The 22,793-nt window shown below is 44.6% G+C and overlaps 1 protein-coding gene across 1 annotated transcript in view; it reads right to left on the bottom strand.

Annotated features, from left to right (window-relative positions):
- The window catches only part of LOC140725176 (sushi domain-containing protein 6-like), a 54,083-nt gene that overhangs the window by 12,021 nt on the left and 19,269 nt on the right, over nucleotides 1-22,793 (bottom strand). The gene's annotated exons all lie outside the window — the stretch shown is intronic.

The raw sequence follows: 22,793 nt of genomic DNA on the forward strand, positions 1-22,793 counted from the left end.
CAGCTGTCTTTAACCACAATATCATCTTCCCTACAATTGTACCCAAATGTTAGACATCCCCCAGTGCAACAAATTATCAGGACAACGTGGCATTGTCCGCAAATGTGATCTTACTGTGCACCAATTGGCTGCTATGCTTACAACAGTACAATGTGGATCACACCGGGGGTGTCCGGTGGTTAGAGTACATCCTGCAAGGGTATCATCTAGCTTGCTGCCGTTGTTGGCAAATGACCTAGTGGTTGCTATGGCAACAGCCATGCGCCTTCTTCGGGCGCCTGTCAGGGATTAGTGAAAACACACCATCTTCCCAAATTGAGCAGACACTGTACTCTGGGCAGAGACCAGTCTTGAGGGAATGAGGCTACTAATTGAGCAATGAGACAATTAATGTGCCGGGAAAGCCTCTGAGCTCACAATAACGGCATCGTGCTGACGTTAATCCAGCTCCTGCACACTGATGTGCTGAGTGGGAGTCTACACCTGCCACCATTCTAAAGATAGCCAAAACGATGTTGCAACAGATCCCTCAAGATGTGGGCGCAAAAGTTCTAAGGTTAGATCAGACAGGCTGAATTTATTCTCACCTCTGAAGGCTTAAGGGGTGACCTTATAGACCTATATAAAATTCAGGGACATTGATAGGATAGAAAATCATGGGATTCTTCCCCAACACAGTGGGATGCGGAAGCCCTAGAACTCGAGGGCACAAGTTTAAGGTGAGAGGGCAGTTCGGAGGGGTAAAGGTGGTGAGTGTCTGGAATGACTGCCAGAGGAGGTGGTTGAACCAGACACAGCTGCAATGTCTAAGAGGCATATGGACAGGCACTTGGAAGGAATGTAGAGGGATAAAGGCAAAATGTGGACAATTGGGATTAGTATAGATAGGCATGTCTTCTGGCTGTATCCTGGTTGGCGTGGGCAGATTGGGCCAAAGGACTGGTCTCTGCGTTGTCTTTTTCTATGGCTCTACACTTAAACTGGGCCAAATAATCTCCTTCTGCAAGTTTCTCCAACTGAATTTCACCCCGGTGTTGAGGAAGCATACACTACCCACAAATTCAAGCACATGCATATACACAGAGTTGAAACATGCTAACTGTGACTATGGTGGATGCATTCCGTATGAACAGTGCTTCCAAGTTCTCTCCCTGCTCGAAGATACTCAATGTACGAGTTCCTGTTACCCCTTTCAGCCTCCCTTTGCCCCTTGAATACCTCTGAACACCGTCGAGGAATGCTGCTTGTTAATGGACAGCTGAGGTTGAGTTACTGACTTGCCCATCTATCAGGAAGAAGGTCACGGGTAAGAAATCCAACACCAGAGACTAGAGTATCCAGACTGCCATTCCTGTGCTCTTGGGGATTTATATAGAAGATCATATGGCACAATTTTGTATACCTTTTTGGTAATGTCACCACATCACTTGTAGGACCAGTTTAGCTCAAAATTGACCAAAACGCTCTTCTACAATAACACAACAAACAGAAGGAGAAACGGGCCATCCGCCCCTCATTCCTTCTCTGCTATTCAGTAAGATTATGACCTTTTTGCTACCTCAGTACTACTTTCCTACACCATTTCTGAAAATCTATTGACCTGTGTCCAGAATATTATCAGCAACACATTATGTAAACTAACAGTGTAGAGAATTCCAGAGATTCTCCATCCTTTGGACGAAAACATCTCTGAACATCAGACCCCTCATTACAGCAACAATTATACTCCAAAAATATCTTGTTAGCTATCAACTGCTTCTGGATGTTCCATGACAGGAAAGTTTCTGCAAAATACAAGCTCTTCCTTTTAAGGTCACAAACTAGGTCACTGCCAAAGCAGGAAACAACATCACTGAAAGTGCTCTGGACAAATGCCACATTCCTGCTCAAGTATGACAATTGAAGTTAGCCTAAGATAGATGCCAGTAGATATAAGAAAAGGTCACACACAGATGAAGAACAAGCAGAGACAGGGATAGATAAGAAGAGAAGACATACATGCATGCATGATTAGAGACATGCAGGCACGGATGTGCATCTCAATGAGATCGAAAAACATGTACACACTTATACAGGTAAGGAATAAACACAGACATGCACCAGCTGGACAGAGTTAGACACACAAAGGTGAAAGAAACATTAACACACACACACAAAAAAGATATAAGAGACACAGACAGGCATTCACACTCAGAAGGAAAGAGACACAGGTATAGAAACACAAACCTAAACAAAGATATGGGCAAGAAAATAATAGACACATATGGATAAGACACACACACACACGAAAGACAAAGATACTCTCACGCTAACTTATGTTAAGAGACACAGTCAACAAAGGAACAAAGCAAGGTTTCAGAAACCCCCATAAGAATTCTAGAGACAATTTTGTTGGTTATTCGCACCAAGACACGCAGCAATGTGAAAATGAGCAGATAAACTGTTTTAATCATGTTAGTTAGGGCCACTCAAGTACAGCCACAGGAATCTCTCGAGTACACCTGACACGACAGGATTTGTTTCAACACCTTATCCAAGGAGCAGCACCTCGACTCAAAAGCGTTTCTTTATGTAGAGCACTGGCGAGTCAGCCTCAATTACGTTCTCAGGTTTCAGCACAGACGCTTGCACACGGTAGGACAAACTTCATATGATACTGGAAATAAACACTCAAGGGAAAAGGTGCAGGAGAATGCGGAGCAAAGGGAAGACCAGAAGGAGAAATACAGAAAGCAAGGCACTGCTGCATCGCAGGTTAGCAGTTATTAACTCAGTACCTCTTCACTCCCAGAATCATTGATCCTAACCCTATGAATTGACACAGCTGAGATAGCTGGATTACTGCACTGTGTAAACACAGTCAGACCTTTCTCGGGACTGCACCGAGAATGTGATCCCTTACACTACCACACCCGCATTTTCCTTCTCCTCCATGAGATAGGTGACAAAAAGGCAAAGCCTCCAATCAACAATCCTGTGGAGAAAAGGCTTCAGGGAAAGGGGAACTGGAAGGTTTCCCCATGGACATAAGTGAGCTGTGCAAGAAATGGGCGTGAATCGCGAATGAAAGAGACTCTCTCACACCAATCCTCAACCTTATCTTAATGCTGCCACCCCCACTGCAAAGTCCGTGCAGTCAGGTTTTATTTGGAAGGTCCAGAGGAGGGCCAACAATCTCTTAGGCTGCCACTTTGACCCTCCTTCTCCTTCCCTGATCTGAAATAATGCACCCCACCCTCCCAACCTCAAAGTTTAACGTGAACACAACATACTCAGCGAGACGATGAACCAGGAAAAGCAGCTGGACACTCAAATCTGCCTCGTCAAGGTAACAGTATGGAGCAACAAACTGTACAATAAACGGCAATTCTAATCAAAATGTAGTCAGACAAATTACACGAGTACAATTAAACTAAATGGGCACAGGCAGAAGATAAAAAAAGCCTGAAAGTATACATCAGCAGGCTCAAGGACAGATTGCATCCCATGGCGATCAGACTCTAGCATGGACCTCTTCAAAGACAAGATGGTCTCTGAACCTCAAAATCTACCTTGTTGTGGTCTTATATCTTCCTGTCAGTATGCGCTGCAGTTTCTCTGCATCATCACTTTATTCTACATTTTGTTATTGTTTTTCCCTTGAACTACCTTGTATTGGTGTGGTGAAATGATCTGTGTGGATAGCATGCAAATCAGAGTTGTCACCCCCCCCCCCCCCACCCCACCACCACACTGTTGCTCACCAATTAGCAGAGCCATGAGGTATTTGAGCAGAAGTCTAGCTCAAGTCAGAAGTCGATCTTAGAGGATTGTCAAATAAATTAGGGCACTGCTCCAGTATTGAGGGAGTGCCACACTATCATTGGTATTGCCTTTAAGTGAAGATTTTGAATGGTGACTTCATCTGTCTGTACAAAAATAATGAAATCCATGGCACCATTTCAAAGCATGATTCCTTGTATCTTGCCCAAACTTTCTACCTCAATCGACATCACTCAAAATAGATGACCTGACCATAGTTTTCTTGTGTCAGCTTGGAGAAGGCACAGACCTGCTGTGTTTCCCACCCGACACACGTGACCACCACTCACTGGTGGATTGATCACAGAGTGTTTGGGATTTCTTGAAGCACAAATAGAAATTCAAGCTCTTCTCTGCTGTTTCATTAAGGAAAGAAGTGGATAAATTAAGGATTAAGAAAGCTAATCCTGAAAATCAGGGCTTTGGAAGAGAGTAGAACAGGATGAACAATAAAACAAAAATTTGAAACTTGAGTCAGAAATCATTCTTCGGAATACTGCACCCCATCAACTCCAGTCATGTGTTGTTAAGCTGGAATTTCCAGACCTTTGGCCCAGTAACAAAGAAATAATGATGTCATGCTTGACTTGGAGAAGAAGCTGCAGATGATGGTGTTCCCATTCACCTACTTCGCCTGCCCTTCTCGGGAAGCCAATGCCATCCAGGACAAAGTACCCTTTGGATCGGTACCTCAGCCATCACCCTAAACATTCATTCCCCCACCGTTTCCCACAGTGGATGCAGTGTGTGCAGGCCTGTCAAGAGCACTGTAGTTACTAGCTGAGACTTCTTATTTCAGCTTTGCCTCACAAACCTGTCACCTCTGCCACCAATGAGTTTGGATGCAACTCAGGAAGGAAGGGGTGCAGAAGGGTACACTGTGGTGATAGGGGATTCGAGTGCTAAGGGAATGGACAGGATGTTCTGTGGGCAAGAAAGAGACTCCTGGATGGTATGTTTCCTCAGCATTAGTGAGATCTAGCCCTCACCGTTAGGTGGGAGAGAGAACAGCCAGAAGTCATGGTCCACATAGGTACCAATGACATGGGTAGGATGAGTGATGAAGTTCTGCACAGGGAGTTCAGGGAGTTAGATGCCAAGTTAAAGGGGAGGACCTCCAGAGTTGTGACCTCAGGACTGCAAACTGTGCCACATGCCAGTGGGGCCAGAACTAGGAAAATTATACAGTTTCATACGTGACTAAGCAGTTAGTGTAAGAGGGAGGACATAAGATTTTTGGATCATCGGGCTCTCTTCCAGGGAAGGTAGAAGCTGTACAGACAGGATGATTTGCACCTCAGCTGGAAGGGGACAATATCCTAGCTGGAAAGTTGTGTAATGCTGCACAGTGGGGTTTAAAAGGCAGACAAAAATCGAAAAGGGTGAATACAGGACTGAAGGTGTTGTATCTCAATGTGTGCCGTATACGGAATAAGGTAGATGAACCTGTAACGCAGTTGCAGATTGGCATGGCTGAAGGATTACAGCTGGGAGCTTAACATCCGAGCGTACACATTGCCTCGAAAGGATAGGTAGGACGGCAGAGGGGGTGGCATTGCTCTGTTGGTAAAAAATTAAATTAAATCACTAGAAAGAGGCGACATAGGGTCAGAAGGTGTTGAATCATTGTGGATAGAGCTAAGGAACTGGAAGGGTAAAGAAGACCCTGATGGGAGTTGTGTACAGACCCCCAAACAGTGGTAAGAATGTTGTCTATAAATTACAATGGGAGATAGAAAATGCACACCAAAAGGGCAATTTACAGTAGTCATAGGGGATTTCAATATTCAGGTAGATTGGAAAAATTATTTTGTTGCTGAATTCCAGGATAGGGTATTCCTAGAGTGCCTCTGAGATGGCTTTTTAGAGGGACTCATAGTTGAGCCCACCAAGGGATCAGCTATTCTGGATTTGATATTTTGCAATGAACTGGAAGAGAGCTTAAGGTAAAAGAACCTTTATGGGAAAATCATCATAATGTAATCAAATTCACCCTGAAATTTGAGAAGCAGCAGCTAAAGTCATGTGTATCAGTACTACAGTAGAGTAAAGGGAATTACAGAAGCACGAGGGAGGAGCTGGCCAAAATTGACTGGAAAAGAGGAGCAGGGATAACAGTAGAGCACCAATGGCTAGAATTTCTGGAAGCAATTCAGAAGGTGCAGGATATACACATCTCAGAGAGGAAGAAGCATTCTAAAGGTAAGATGACACAGCCATGGCTAACAAGACAACTCAAAGCCAACATGAAAGCCAAAAAGACAGCATATGAAACATCTGTTTCCTCCATCACTGGCCCATAGTGTGTACCAGACTCAAAATGCACTGTGTAACTTTGACAGACCCTCCCAAACCCCAAACCTCTGGCAGCAAGAATGATGGGGTGGGGGTGGTACAGCAGAAGTACAAAAACACATTACCCTGCTGGCTGACTGCTGCCCTCACTTGCAAATAAACTGCCTTTCCTTCATTGTTCCTTCTTTCTCCAGGGCAATTAGGAGTAGGGAATAAAAGCTCGCCTTGCTTACGATGTTTAGACTCAAAAAGCAAACATAAATGCTAGACACAAGTTGTCCTGCCTGCTCCATCGAAACAATTATAATTCTCCATCCTGAGAGGCTATCAAACACCTGAGAGTTGAAACATTAAACAACCATTGGAATGAAAGACAAAATCTCAACTAAGCGGTCTCATCGTCCCCTAACCCTCACACCTTTGCATTCCCTCCCTGCCGAGTGTGGATGGCCTGCAGGCAGAGGGATCCTCACTGTGTGCCAGCATTTACATACACGATATACAACTTCGGTTAGGCTGAAATAAGAAGTGCAGTTCTGTCACCTCATTCAGGGAAGGCTGGGGAGGCTTGGGAGAGGTTTACCAGGAGACTAATAAACAGGAGAAATTCTGCGGTTGCAAATCCAAAGCGCAACACACACACACACACACACACACACACACACACACACACACACACACACACACACACACACACACACACACACACACACACACACACACACACACACACACACACACACACACACACACACACACACACACACACAACGTGTTGGAGGAACTCAGCAGGTCAGGGGAAATGAGTGAACAGTTGACGCTTTGGTGGCTTGAAACATTGGAAATGAATGAATAGTCTGTGTTTCAGGCCACCAAAGCGTCAACTGTTCACTCATTTCCATAGATGTTGCCTGACCTGATGAGTTCATCCAGCATTTTGTGCACATTACCTAGATTAGAGATTATGAAGTAAAGGGAGAGGTTGGACAAATTTGGATTGTTTTCCCTGGAGCAAGGATTCCCAACCTAGGGTCCACAGACCCCTTACTTAATGGCATAAAAGGGTTGGGAACCCCTGCTCTAAGGTCAGAAGCTGAGAAGAAATCTGAAAGAAGTACTTAAGGTGAGAAAGCAGAATTCTAAAGGAGGTAGTGTAATGGCTGAAACAATGCTTTACAGTTCCAGCGCCCGGGGTTCAATTCCTGCCGCTGCCTGTAAGGAGCTTGTACGTTCTCCCCGTGTCTGTGTGGTTTTCCTCTGCATGCTCCAGTTTCCTCCCACAGTACAAAGACGTACCAGTTGGTAGGTTAATTAATCATTGTAAAATTGTCCGGTAATTTAAACTAGGATTAAAATCGGGGGATTTCTGGGTGGTACGGCTCGAAGGCCCAGAAGGGCCTGTTCCATGCTGTATCTCAATAACAACAATTATCGTTATTATTTTATTCCTACACATAGAATGGTAGGTGACTGGAACACTCTACCAAGGGTATTAGTGGAAGCAGATACAAAAGGTGTTAAGAAGCTTAACATGAATATCCAGGGAATGGAGGGATATGGATCATGTACAGACAAGAGAGATTTATTTAATGTGGCATCCGGTTCAGCACAGACCCAATGGGCTGAAGGGCCCTTTCCTGTGCTGTAGTGTTCCATGTACAGGTTTGCAGTAGTAAGACAGTGAAAATTTATGGGGAAAAACAGTCAAAGTGAACAAAAACAAGTTCCAAAATTTCACTGTGAAGGATTGCTACACATACTAGAAGCAGACTGATGAGTGCAACCATTATCAAATAACAGCCACTGAGCTAGAGCAGGGCTACACCCAATTGCAGCCTGTCAATTAATTATTAAGTTGCAATCAATTTAAAATAAAATGCGGTCACCGCTCACAGCTCAGTCAGTTTTACGCCAGAAGCTCAGGGGTTGAAAGCCTCGCTCCAGAAACTTGCACACAAAATCCTGGCTGATTACCCCAGTGTACAGTGCCGGGGGAGCGCTGAACTGCCAGAGCTACTGCGTTATGGAAGAGACTTTAAACCGAGTACCGTCGGCTCTCTCGAATGAATGAGGACACAACAGCACTGTTTCAAAAAGAGCAGACTGTCCTGGGCAATATTAATCCTTGCAGGAAGATTTAAAAACACAGCAGAGGCTGGAAATATAAAAACTGAAAATATTCAAAATAGCAAGCGAGGCTGCATCTGCGGGAACAGAGAGAGTGTTGATGTTGAGTTCTGACGAAGGGTCTGTTTCTCTTGCCACTCACGCAGCCTCACCTATTGAGCATCGCCAGCTTTTATTTTGCTATTGATCCCCCGCGACATTACCGAGAAAGATCAATCTGTCACTATCAGGCTGCTGTTTCTGGCAGCATGCTGTGAAAGGATAAAGTTGTATTTACACAGCTAGTTCACATGCTTCTTTCAAAGATCCTAAATGCAGCTGCAGAAGTGTCGCAGTGACAAATTTAAAAAGGAAAGGAGGAAGGCACGGCAGTCAAGTTGTTCTCAGACGTTTGATAAAACTGCTTTGGGAAGGCTGATTAAGAGATAAACACTGGCAAGTTCTCTCTCCTGTACTTCCTTTAAATAGTGATGTGAGATCTTTCGCATTCACTCAGAAGCATGTCTGCTCAACAATTTATCCCCCAAAAAAAGGCCGCAGCTTTGACCATGCAGCAAATAATAGGTCTTTCAGTTGAAGTGCATCTTGAATCTAACTCCCCCTTGTGAGTGTGACTCTGACTCAGTACCACTTTCAGAGAGAATATGTCATTGAGTTGGAGTTACACAGCATAAGGGCAAGCCTTTCAGTCCATGATGACCATCAAGCACCCGATTTAATCCAAACCCTTCACAAATTCCATTATAGTCCCCAAATCCACATCAGCTCCCCGTCAGATTCTACTGCTCACCAGGGGCAATTAACCCTCCAACTGGGACATGGGAGGAAATTGAAATGCACTAGGGAAATCCACAGGGAAAATGTGCAAACACACAGACAGCACCGGAGGTCGGGATCGAACCCAGGTCACCAGAGGCAGATCAACAAGCTGCGCCTTCCCGTTGCTCCAGTGCTACCCGCTGGCAGAATGGAGATTAGCCGCTCCCTTTCCCTGTCCTACACATCCAAAAGCTGCCCTATTTCGGTACTTTCACTGGTTGTGAAGTGTTTCAGCCCACCTAAAGACTCTACAGAAATGGAAGCCCTTTCTTTAAAGCTCCCTACACACCACAAAGTCTCTCACTCCAATACATCTAACACAGGCCCTTGTACACTAACGGGTACACTCACTGCAACATTCCTGTCTTAAAGAAACAAGAATGAGTAACGCTGTTTCATTTAGTTGTAGTCATGGGTATTTATGTATGGTTGAATGACAATTAAACTTGAACTTGAGAGGAAAGCAAAGTATCAATTATTATTGAAAACTGACTTTAAAAAAAAATAGTACGAGAGAATTTTCTCGTATGTTATTTACTGAAAACCTCAGGCCCAGTCACTGCAGATTGTATCTGCCAAAGATTAAAGATGAACAGATTAGTTATCTCAAACCTGCACCGTGTGGTTCCTTAAGAGCAAGGTGATGCCATGAGGGGAGGGGTGAAGCCATACTATCTTGATCAAGGTTTAGGACAGAGCAGCAATCTTTTGTGTCTTGTCACTTTCATTTGCGTCAAATGGCAAAAGCCTGCCGACAATAGCTTCTGGCTGGAAAAAGCCACATCCTGCAGGCAGCTGCTGTAGGACCAAGATACACAAGCCCTCCTTCCTGACTGTTGCCAACTCCCACACCCCTTATGACGACAGTCAGAAAAGAAGAAAGCAGCAGCAGGTTCTGAAGCCAGGCTTGTAACCTAGCTCTGTATAGCATCCACCCACCATCTGTCTGGTGGCAGACGGGCACTCCCTGAAAGCAGAGGCCCTGACGGCAGCTGAATCGACCAGCTGGGGCCCACTGATGTGCAGTGTGTGCTTTGTCGGCTTGGGGCAGGGCCAGAGAAGGCAGTGGTCATTCTGCATTATCAGAGGCTTTGACAAACAGTGAGGCAGCACTGCATTGTCTTTTGCTCGAGACATTTATAATAAAACTGATAATAAAATGAAGCATGTATAGAATAGATAAAATAAAAACTTACCTAATGCATCAAATTTCAGCATTTAAAGGGTGAAATTCTGCAACACACATGGCTTTCAATGAACTAAGAAAAATAACTTGTGTTGTAAAAAAATGTCCATAAATTATTTTTTGTTGTTCCTCTTCACGCTTGCAATGCATCAGGTGGCAACTTTGCCGCTTCTTTAACACGTCTGTTTCTCTCACCAACCCCCCCCCAAAGGTCGAGTTGCTAGCTCAACGCCTAACGCAGCATGGATGGAAACCGTGCAGGGAGCCGGCCGGATTTGAACTCAGGACCACTCACCTCAAAGTCTGCTGCAGATACCACTGGACCGCTGGCCAGCTTATATTTTTAAGTTTGTTTTTCCTCACATTAGCTCATCTTAAAACAAATATACCGCAAGTATAGTTAAAAATGTAGTATGCATTTTAGAAGAAAAAGGCACATGTTAGAAGTGCAAGAGTGAGATCTCTTGCACAGAATCATATCTCTCTCTCTCTCTCTTCACAGATGCTGCCCGACTTAGTGTGCATTTCAGAATCAGGTTCAATTCACTAGCGTATGCTGTGAAATTTGGTGTTATGCGGCAGCAGGACATTGCAATAAATAGTAAAAACTGAAAATTAAAGTACATACATTTTTATAAGTTCAATTAAATAAATAGTGCACAAAGAGGAAGAAGAGTGAGGTAGTGTTTACAGTTCAACGTCCATTCAGAAATCTGGTGGCGGAGGAGAAGAAGCTATTCCTGAATTATTGAGTGGGTGCCTTCAGGCTCCTGTATCCCCTCCCTGATGGTAGCAATGAGAAAAGGGCATGTCCTGGGTGTTGGGTGTCCTTTATGATGGATACTGCCTTCTTGAGGTATCACTCCTTGAAGACATCCTGGAGGCTAGTGCTCATGATGGAGCTGACTGAGCTCACAACTTTCTGCAGCTTATTTTGGTCATGTGCAGTGCCCCCCCCACCATATCAAACAGTGATGCAGCCGGTTAGAATGCTCTCAAACAGAGCATCTATAAAAGTCTGCAGTTGCCTTTCGTGACTACCAAATTTCCTCAAACTCCTAATGAAATACAGCCATTGTCGTGGTTTCTTTGTAATTGCATCGATATGTTGGGCCCAGGATAGATTCTCAGAGAAATTGCTCACCTTATCCACCTCTGATCCCTCAACGAGGTCTGGTACGTGTTCAATATATTCTGTTTTTATATAAGGAACCTCTAAATTTGGGACCTTGGCATCAGTGGCAAGGCCAACATTTATTACCCTTCCCTAAATGCCTTCCTACTGATTAGCTCACTTGCTGCAGTCATCCCCATTATTGGGTGCAGAATCAATTCTAGGCCGTGTTGAATCAGACTGGGAAATTGATACCCCCAAAACAGCATAAACAGGTTTATATGATGTAGTCATTGTTAATGACTATAATTTTATTTTAATTAATTTAAACTCTACAACTGCCAGTGTGAGCTTTGAACTCATACGGATTACTAGCCTGGTAATATTTACTGCTGCCCCGTCACGGTAACCGGCCTTCCTTAAAGATGCAAATCAATGACTCCACAGCACTGTGTCAAAGAGCAGAGAAGCACCTCTTAGTGCCCTGGTTACCATTTGGCCCTTGATCTTCATCACAAAAATGGAATATCTGGTGTGGACCAGGTTGTGTGGGATCATACAGTGCCATTACTTAATATTAAACAGTGACTGACACTTCAAAACTACTTTGCTGTAAAGTACCACACAGTGTGCAGAGGTAGTGAATGGGTTATATCAGTACACCTTTTCCTGAAGATTTATTTTTAGGAAATGAACTTGCTGCATTTGCTTATGTAATGCTGGGAAAGGCAATATATTGCCATCTCCTTCTCGCAAATTTCCAATGATTAATTAAGTGCTGTGGCTTTAAGACAAAGCTGCTCAATACTGGGAGAATTCTCAGAACACTTCACTTCAGATACACTCTGTATCCCACTTTACTCTGGGCCCTTCTTTATATATATTTTTTTTTAAAAGGCCCACTTCACAGGGTGATGCAAACCATGAAGGAACAGGAGTGATTTTTTGAAATTTATTTTTAATTTTTGTTTAGTTAAGATACAGTGTAGAATGGGCCCTTCGAGCCACGTCACCCAGCAAACCCCCAATTTAATCCTAGCCTAATCACAGACAGGACAATTTGACCAATTAACCTAGTAACCTGCACGTCTTTGGACTGTGGGAGGAAACCAGGGCACCTGGAGAAAACCCATGCGGTCACGAGGAGAATGTACAAGCTCCTTGCGGGAATTGAACGCGGGACACTGGTACTGTAAAGCGTTGTGCTAACCAGTATGCCCCAATGCAGTCCTGACCACAGAACCCAGTATGTTTATGTCATGAACCACACACCTTTGCAGTGCCCTTTCTCTGCTGAAGACTTGGCCCCTTTAATGTGACTCTGATCCAGAGGGTGGAGTCAGCAGGTGGGGTGAGGTTTTATAGAGCTACAATGTGTTCTTTGTACCTCCAAGAGAGCTTAATGATTGATAGACAAGATATACATATTTTATTGCTACCTCTCCCCTTTTGTTGTTGGGGGGTGGGGGGAGGTTCGGGGGGTGGGGGGAGGTTCAGGAAGGCTGTTGTTGACAAGTCCAGTGTCGTTCTCCTCTTGATCAATTGTCATCTCTTCACCAGCTAATCAAGAGAATGTCACAAGGACACGAAATACACCTCTGCCCTTGGTGTCCTTCCCTGCTCCGTGCTCTGCCCAAGAACTACACTGGCAATTGAAGTAAAGCTCCCGTATCAGCCAGCTTCTGGTGCCCAGCAGAACACTTCTAGTGGGCGTTACTCAGATAGAGTACTGTGCAAAAAGGCTTTGGTACATATATATAGCCAAGGTGCCCAAGACCTTTGCACAACACCATACTTGTCAACATGGGAGGGGTGTGGAATACGTGACAGAGAAGGAGTGACAAGGATCTGGGGGGGGGGGGGGGGTGGTGAATGGCAATGGTGCAGTTCAGTGCAATACAGAAAATTACTACAGTATTGTGCAAAAGTCTTAGATATGATATACACACACACACACGTATACATATGTATGTATAGACAGCTAGGGTTTCTGAGACTCCAGCACAGTACTGTAATGTGGATTTTATATTTCACATGTGTTACTCTGCCGTATGTTTTCTAGTGAACCTAGTTTGTTCTAAAGGAAGGAAGGGAGAAAGACAAAGCCCCAGGTTGAAAAGGGACTGGAAAACAGGCCCTCGCGCATTTAAAGAGAGCACAGTCGGTAGAGCGAGCTCCTCACAGCACCAACGACCCCGGCTCACTCTTGATCGCTGTGCGGAGTTTGCACGTTCGTCCTGCCACCACACGGGCTTCCCTTGGATTCTAAAGGCATGCAGGGTTAATTAGCCCCAGTGTGTTGTGTAGTAGAACATAGAGCCGAGATGCTGCACCCACACACTGCCCATGAAAGTTCAGCTAACACTCGTCTCAGAGAAAGAGGAGGTAGCTGTGGTTAAGGGTGAAGTTATAAAAATGCGTCTAGACAATGAAGCGTAAAGAACCACGAGCTGCTATTTGGGAGTGTGAAAAAAGCAGAACTTTTTTTTTAAAAACTCTGCATTGTAGAGTGAATATTGATGAGATAACAACCAAAAATGGACAAGAAGAATATTTGTGACTTTATTTAATACTCTTTAGATTATCATGCAAGCACACCACCCATTTTGTTCTATCGTTCTTATCGAATGATAGTGGATAACTTGCTTCCATTTCTGTTCTGTGGGTTCTCAGGAGGCTGATGGGGCCAGCAGAGGAGCAGATGGGGAAGGAAGTACCCAAAATGACAGATGGATGGTCCACTCATTACACAGCACCTGTGTGCACCAAATACATGAACAGATGCTCCTCCATACTATCCCCATGAGTGACCAAGGTCCAGAGGCTCTAAAGAGTTGGCCGGGGGAGGGGGGGGGTTTGTACCTCATCAATAACTCTTTGAGTACATCTTGAATCTTTTCTTCTGTCCACTACATAACCTCTTCGCACGACAGAACTCAGAATAAAGTGTCAGCTTTAGGGATCCAATATAGGAATGAGCTGCTAGAAGAAGTTGTTGAGGCAGGCACGTGAATTGGAGAAGTTCAGAGAGATACGAGCTAAACATGGGCAAATGGGACAAGCCTCGACAGAATTCGATCTGTTTCCATGCTGTATCTATGAGGCAGAGAGTCATTGTGGCCTGTCTCATGCACACATCTGGGTTAATTAGGACTTCAGTGCTGGGGACATTTACCCTGGAAAGACACAGTTGCTTTCTGCACCCATGTTGAGCTCATCAATTTTATTAACTTTACCTCCAACTTCTGCCCTTAAATTTACCTGGTCCATCTCTGACACCTTCAATGAACACCTGAATGGGGAAAAAAAGTGAAAGTGAGAGAATGAGAGTAGAACAGAGCAGGAGGTGGAGAAAAAGGGAAAAAAGGTGTTTAAGGCAGCAGTGGGAATGTAATGTGCTGTCAGCACAGATGCAATGTCTACACACTCTCGGATTCGGTCTAAGGGCAGTCTTTGGGCTCTTGAAGACACAGAGGCATTGGGGTAAATTCAGAAAGGGCATTGGCTCAAAACATCAACTGTTTATTTCCCTCCATACATGCTATTTGATCTGCAGAATTCTTCCAGCATTTTGTGTGTTGATCCAGATTGGTTTATTTTGAGAATCATGGGACAATGTTCCCATTTGATATCCTATCTGTCAGCAGAAGCACTCTCCGATCTCAAACCCCTCCTGAATCTACTGTCAACATTTGTTTTTGCTCTAGGAAGAATAATCAGCCATTTCTCCAGATAATCACCCTTTGGCCCATTTTGGGAAATTTCTACATTTCGACAAATCTTGGAAAGCTTTCTTCAACATGCTGATATTCTTTGATAGTCTGAACTTCCCTGACAATCCAAGAAGGTTTATAGATTCCTGCAGTTACAGAGAATGAAATCAGGCCTTTCAGGCCATCTCATCCGTGCCCACCAAGATGCTCATCTGCGCTAATTTTCCTGCATTTAACCCAAATCTCTGAACCTTTCCTATCCACGTGCACATCCAAATGTCTCTCGAACATAATTGTGCCTGCGTCTGACAGCTCATTCCATATATCCGCCATCCTCTGTATGGAAAACTTGCTCCTCAGATCCTCTTTAAAATCTTATTCGTCTCACCTTAGACCTATACCCTCTAGTTTTTAAAAGTCAAAGAAAACTTATTATCAAAGTACATACATAGACTCATTTTCTACTCAAGGGAAAGGACTACTACCTTATACAGTAGCCCTCATGAACTTGTAAACCTCTAAGATGGTCCCTCAGTCTCCTTTACTCCAGGGAATATAGTCTCGGCCTATCCAATCCTTCTGCAAAAATACCTTAACACCACATTACCCACTAGGAGTTCCCGTGCGTTCGTACACGTACAGTATCGGCTATGAACAGCAAGACAGCAGACACTGGCCTCATCGTGCACATTGTTTGCCCAGAGGCTGGGTTCCCGTTTCCCCACACAGACAGATGGATGAGCTCACTTCCTGGGCATCCAGCTCTCCGGTTTCCAATGCTAATCGTGGCTGGTTGTTAAGCAAGGCAGAACATGCACGTACTGTATGAGGACTTAAAGCGCCAGGCTTGGATTATTTATCTACTGAGCTAGCGTGGAATAGGCCCTTCCTGCCCTTCGAGCTGCGCTGCCCAGAAATCCCCCAATTCAACCCTAGCCTAATCACAGGACAAGTTACAATGACCTTTTAACCTACCGAATGGTACGGCTTTGGACTGTGGGAGGGAATATGAGCACTCAAAGGAAACCCACGCAGTCACTTGAAGTACTGGCAGTGGCAGGAATTGAACCATGGTCGCGGATACTGTAAAGTGTTGTGCTAACCACTACGCTAAAGTGCCACCCAACTTAGCTCACTAACCGTGGGCAAAAATCACATTCTACCCTGCCAATCCAAAACAAAAATATCAGCACTTTATTTAGTATCCCAGGTGCAGTGCGCTTCAACACACACGGGTTAACAGCAATCAATCTGCATAGAGCAAGCTCCCACAAAGCAGCCGGAAATTACCGTCTAATGATATTAATTAATGGATCATGAGACTGAGAAGCCACCTCCCCCACAATCTCTTCCTCAAAACTCAGTGTCATAGAGCAGAGAAACAGGCACTCAACTATTAACCACACTTTCACTAATCCTACATCAATCCCATTTAGTAGAACACAGAACGGGAGGGGGGGGGCACGGTAGCGTAGTGGTTAGCACAACACTATACGGTACCAGTGACCCCCGGTTCAATTCCCACCGCTGTCTCCTTCTGACCGCGTGGGTTTCCTCCCACAGTCCAAAGATGTACACGTAAATCGGCATGTAATTAAGCTAGAATTAAATTGGGGGATTGCTGGGTGCACAGCTCAAAAGGCCAATTCTGCGCTGTACGTCAATAGATAAACAGATAAATGATGGTACAACACTGAACAGGCCTCTCGGCCCACAATGTTGTGCCAAACTAAATTATCTCAGCAACTGATGTTACTGCTCACCTACACACCTGGGGCAACTTACACCAGCTTATTTAACATTACCAACCCGTACACCTTAGGGACGTGGGAGAAAACTGGAGCACACAAGGGAAAGCACACATGATCACAGAGAGAATGAACAACACACACAGCACCCGAGCTCAGGATTGAATCCAGGTTGCCGGAGCTGGCCGGTAGCAGCACCACTGAGGCAGGAGAAGAGACATCTTGTTGCCCGTGTTGCATGGATCTGCCTCCCTGTGAACTTGGCGCTTTCTCCTAGGTGCCTTTGTGATTGGCCATGGTGAGCTGCCCGCAGTGTGGACAAGTAATGGCAGGATCTAGTTAACAGGCAGAGAAAATAGGCCACAGGGAACTGTGGGGAGAATGGATTGCACTGCGAGCTGGGAAAGGCTTGACGGACTGAATAGTCTCTTACGCTGGGAGGACATGCAGCTTGGTTTAACATGTTATAAAGACAAGCTTTATTTGTGACATGTACATCAAGACACAGTGAAATGTGTCATTTGTTTCAGTGAGGGTGTGTTGAGTATCTCTGCAATTCTTTGCTGTTTAATTGTTTGGCAAACCATCCATGCCTTAGCCTTTAAAAAATACCCAGTGCATGTTTTATTTGGGAGAGGTTGTGGAAAATAAAGAAGAGGAAGTTCTAAAATATGTACACCCTCTCTCCTGTCACTCTCCTCCTACTGTCAACCTCCCCCCAACCAAGTGGGCCAGGAGAGGGTTTCGCTCTGCACCTGTAAACCAGCCCAGGCTGCAGATTAGCCCCTCGTGCTCCTGTAGTAGTCCCACTCCACCAAAACTTGCCCGAAACCACTTGTTACTCTGGAAAGTCACTCTGCCGTGTTTCACCACTCCCCCTCACACTATCACCCAGCTGTTTTGCTGCCATTTTCTGGCAACATTGTACAATTTGATTATGGCCTGTGCAACTAAAATTTCAGCTTGTTCCCCTTCATCTGTAACTTCCTTGTAGCATTCAAAGGCCGTGGTTAATGTGGTACAAGCAGCGACTGTTCACTGGCCGAGATAAAGCATAGGGTGGGGCAAAAGGGTGAAGCAGAAAGCTTAGGGTGCAAGTTTGGGGTGGAAAATGAGGCACACACAGAGGAGATATGGAAAAGAGGAACACAGAGAGAAGTATGAAATATTGGTAGGGCTGGGACCACACACACACACACACACACACACACAGTGACCACGAGCAGGACTGCATCGAAACACATTTTCAAATGGGGAAAGGCATCTTCAGACCAACCAGACACAAAGAGGAATGTTGATCACATACATGTCATGCCAGATGGAGGATGTGCCTCTCATCAGAAGCTGTACAAGTCTGATACACGCTCAAACCAGAGTGAAACATACAAAATAACTTCATTGTACATTCAAAGCAGAAATAATCCTTACTCATTATCCAGGATGTGACATTGCATCACTAACTGCCCACAAGCTGATGATGGGAGCTTCCTCCTTTACCCCTTGGTAGCCCATTTCCCACTCTAACTTCCTCCACTGTTCCAGCAGACAGCCAAGCATCCACTCGAGCACGGCTTGAGCCAGAAGGTGCCCCAGGCAAGGTCAAAGATTTCATCCTTGAAGGACATGAGTAACACTCACAAAATGCTCATAAACCCTATTGTTTACTAATGTCCTGTTTTTAATAAATTCCAGATTAATAACCAGACTGAATTCCCACAACTGCTGTGACGAGATTTGAACTCTGACGCAACCTTTGGGATTGAAAGTCCAATCTTTTAATTGTTGTGCCAACACCATGATAGAGGCTCCTATTTATAGAATATAGCAACAAAACAGGTTCCTTGGCCAACATTTTTGTGCCAACCAAGGTATCTTATTTGCCTGCACTTGGATCATATCCTCCCAGAAGCTTTCCTATCCGTGTACCTGGCCAATGTCACCAGTGACACAATGGAGGACCCAAAGCCCAAACTGCAGCCTAGTTCCCAGACAAATCTTAGATTCAATGGCAAGAGATCCAAGTTGTCTGCTCTCCATCCGTAGCCTCTTCAGAAAGTCCACCTTTGATTTAGTGACATGGGGAATGGGAGAAGCTGGGACAGGGAAGGAAAACACTATCAGTGAGCTAGGCATGATGTTTGTCAACTAGGACACTTTTCAAACAAGGATGGGCAGAACTTAACCACAAGAACCTCCGCGGGTGAATAGCCTGCTATGACGCAAAGTCAAAAATGAAACAATGCCTCGGGCTAGACACATAAGACAGCAGCCGATAAGTCATTGCATATCACATTCAGGGTGAAAAGGGAGGAGGATGGCAACATGTGCGTGCATGCAAATTTAACGAAACCAGTAAAACAAACTCAACTAAAAGCATCAGAGCAAGCTGCTTTAGCAAGTTGCGCCTTTCAATCCAGGTACAGGCATCAGACATCTACCAGCTCCAATTATTTTCTGCCTCTCCCTACGAGTAACCAATACTTGCTGTGTGCTTTAACAAAGAGAAAAAAATTATTTGGTTAAATGGGGCTAAGAAATTTGATCTGTAGCTGATACAGACTCAGAACAAATATGTTCACAGGTTATTTCAACATTGTTCTAAGTTGCTTCATGGGAGCTCTGTCAGGTGGGCATTCTGATGCCACATCAGATGTTGAAATGAGTGACAATATTTTGATTAAAGAGGTTTTAAACAGCACAGCATGTGGAGGTTTAATGAGGCTCTTTAAGAGCTTTGGATACAGGCAGTGAAATACAACGATACTGCTACTGAAGAATAAAACACGTTTAAGAATGTAGCACAGCCAATTTTGGTCTCCAGATTGTAAAATAGACGAGGAGAAAATGGGGAATAAAACGTAGTGGAACATTTGCTTGGGGACTCAAAATGAGAGTGTAATAACTAGAGAGATGGTTGAAAGTTTAGTTAACATAGGACCTCATAGGTTGGAAGGATTGGGTACACAGTAATTATAGCGAGGACACTTTCATTAGTTGGAGAATCCAAACTCAATGTACAAGTTGGACATTAATATCCAATAAGGAATTATGGAGGATCTTTATCATCATAGGAGTGTGAGAATGATAAGGCACCAGCATATAGTGCTTGGGACCAAGAGAATGATGTATGCACTGGAAATGTAGACAAATGCATGATGGAGAAGGATTAGGAAGCATTTAATGGGCAGGGAAGGCTAGGGCAATGGGAAGGTAACAGGGCATGGAACTACGGGGATGGTTGCCCCCTTTCTAAACTCCACACAGCACTGTCAACGTAGAATAAGATGACCACTTTTAGAGACCCAACTACAGCTTGAAACGCGCTCAAGCCTTTGAGCCAACCCTGCTCAGAAAAGGTTTGTAATTTTCTCCAATGTGGTAACATTTATCTACTTTGTTCTCAGGATGTGACTGTGGCTGGCTCAGTCAGCACTTGTTGCCTGTCACCAAACTGCCTCGGACTCTGTGGCAGTAGGCAGATTCCTGGGCAGCCACAGTCCCTACAGCAAAAGCACTCCAATATTAACCCACTAGCTTTCAGTAATTTTAACTAACTCACTGGCCTCCACTGTACCAACCTACATCCAATGGCTTCAGCTGTATCAGTACCTTTCAACCACAACGTGCAGAGTTAGTTGAGTGCACCGGTTTCCTGTTTACCCCACAATCTTGCAGACACATGCTGAAGCCACAAATACAATAATCAGATTCTCAGCCTATTTTGTCAGCCTCCCCCCCACTCCAGCCCCTCAACTACCTGTATTCAGACAGCACTTTCAAACAGCCACAAATCTTTTTGTCGCACTGAAACTTCAGCCCACCGTCTCCTGCTCCAGTATGATCCCTGACTGACAGCACATTTCACGAGCTTGATGGACAGAACCAGTAATAACTGACGGGATCCTCTCACCTCTTCTCGTGGTCAATCAAAGCTGTTAGAAAAATTGATAATGACAACATCTGCTAGCAATTGATGCACCATCAGGAGTTAAATGAACAATATTCTACAAATGCTTTGCAGTCTTAGAATACAAGGACATTCCTTTAGAACAGAGATGAGGAGGAATTTGTTTATTCAGGGAGTGGTGAATCTGTGGAATTCATTGCCACAGACGGCTGTGAAAGCCAAGTCATTGGTATATTTAAAGTAGAGGATGATAGGTTCTTGATTAGTAAGGATGTCAAAGGTTACTGGGAGAAGGCTGGAAAATAGGGTTGAGGGATAACAAGTCAGCCATGATGGAATTATGAAGCAGACACAATAGGCTGAGTGGCTAATTCTGCACTTATATCTCATTGTCTCTGCATTTTAAAAAAAATCACATCCCAGACTAAAATTCATTAAAACTAACAAATAAACAATAAAGCACCACTGTAAGCTCATCTCCAGAGAACAAAGGTCTCCCATTCAGAGGGTTTAACCTCGGCTTCTCACTGAAAAAGCTTGGTGCTGACTCCATTGTAAATGTCAAAGACCCTGTTGGGATGGCGTCAGCTGACAGAGCAGTCTAAAATCACAGCATTAACAGAAAACCTGCCCGATTGAAAAAATAAACGTTACTCAGACCGTCACTGCAATGCTATCCAAATAAAATTGCTTGATGCAAAGCCACGTCAAAAGTGCAAAAATAATTTTGTCAGAGGTAGATTGAAGCAGTGTGACAGAGATTGAGAAAGAAAAGAGAAAATGTTTCAGAAAGGGGACAGCGGACAATGAGGGGGGAAAGAAATTCAGGGATGGCTAGAGGCCAAGGGCTGCAGGTGTGGAGGAGATGAAAGGGAGTGTTCTGACCAAGGAGAGTCAATCACAAGGGCAAGAATTTTTTTAAAATGCCACTTTGTTGGTCAGTGGGCAACCAGCGATGGGCAAACATGGCCTAGCACAAGTCAAGAAATGGGCAACTGGTCTTTTAAGGAGCTCAGGTTAATTGGGGGGGGGGGGGGTGGGGGGAGGAGGGTGGTTGGTTAGCATTGCTATGGAATTATGGGTTTCAGGCTAAATAAAGCAGGCCAAGGATTTCTGTAACATCACAGAGGCACAGGATTAAGACCAGCAAGCACATCAACAAGAAAAGGCTAACAACCCCAAAAGGTAGGCACTCAATTCCTTCAGATTTCTTCACCATTCAAAAAAGCCATGGCAGATACGATTGTGACTTTAACCCTGTCTCCAATTAACCCTTCACACTTATCAAGCACTTTTCTACCTCTGCCTTAAAAATATTTAAATAATTTGCTTTCACTGCCTCTAGAGGGAAGAGTTCCGACAATTCATGATACTTTGGGGGGAAAAAATTCCCTTCATCTCCTTCAATGCGAGCCTGTCGAGGCAGGGTGCAGAAGTTTTAATGGCTGCTCACTGTGCAGAACCTACTCTCTTCTTGGCATTACGGGGGCTGCAAAGAAAAGAGAAATCAGGACCGTCACAGAGGCTGCTGAGCGAGCCTCCAGGTGGCTGGGGAACAAGAGGTGTGACCTGTGGACCAGTGCTGCTGGGCCACAAGCCGGGGCCTGATCAACCCTGGCTGAGTCCCCTAGGCGAGAGGGTCTGATGCTGAAACGCCCGAAAACCCAAGGTTACATCACTGATGATGTGTCCTAGTGCATCCTAGGATGGACCTTCGGATAGTCACCTGCTTTAAAACATGACCATGGGCTCTGGGTTCTCCTAGCATGAAATACCCTCTTGACAACAACCTGTACAGCTCCACCAGGACTTCAGGTATCTTAATTAAACCCTCTCACGTGGATACAAGCCTAGCCTGTCCAACCATAAGGCAGCCCATTGATTAGGAACAGAGAAACCTTGAATTACAAGTAGATTGCAATCACGACTACAGTGCTGCACTTAGCTATAAGCCATGGCCACTGTCTGCTATTCCACTACAGGAAACACCTAGCTGATATTCGGTCTCACTATTCAGCAACACCAGCTGCCTGACGTGCTTTGGTTGCCCGTCAGCTTGTGCTATATTCAAATGATGCAACAC

This window comes from Hemitrygon akajei, chromosome 3 (genome assembly GCF_048418815.1).
Source record: "Hemitrygon akajei chromosome 3, sHemAka1.3, whole genome shotgun sequence".
In the NCBI taxonomy this organism is placed as follows: domain Eukaryota; kingdom Metazoa; phylum Chordata; class Chondrichthyes; order Myliobatiformes; family Dasyatidae; genus Hemitrygon; species Hemitrygon akajei.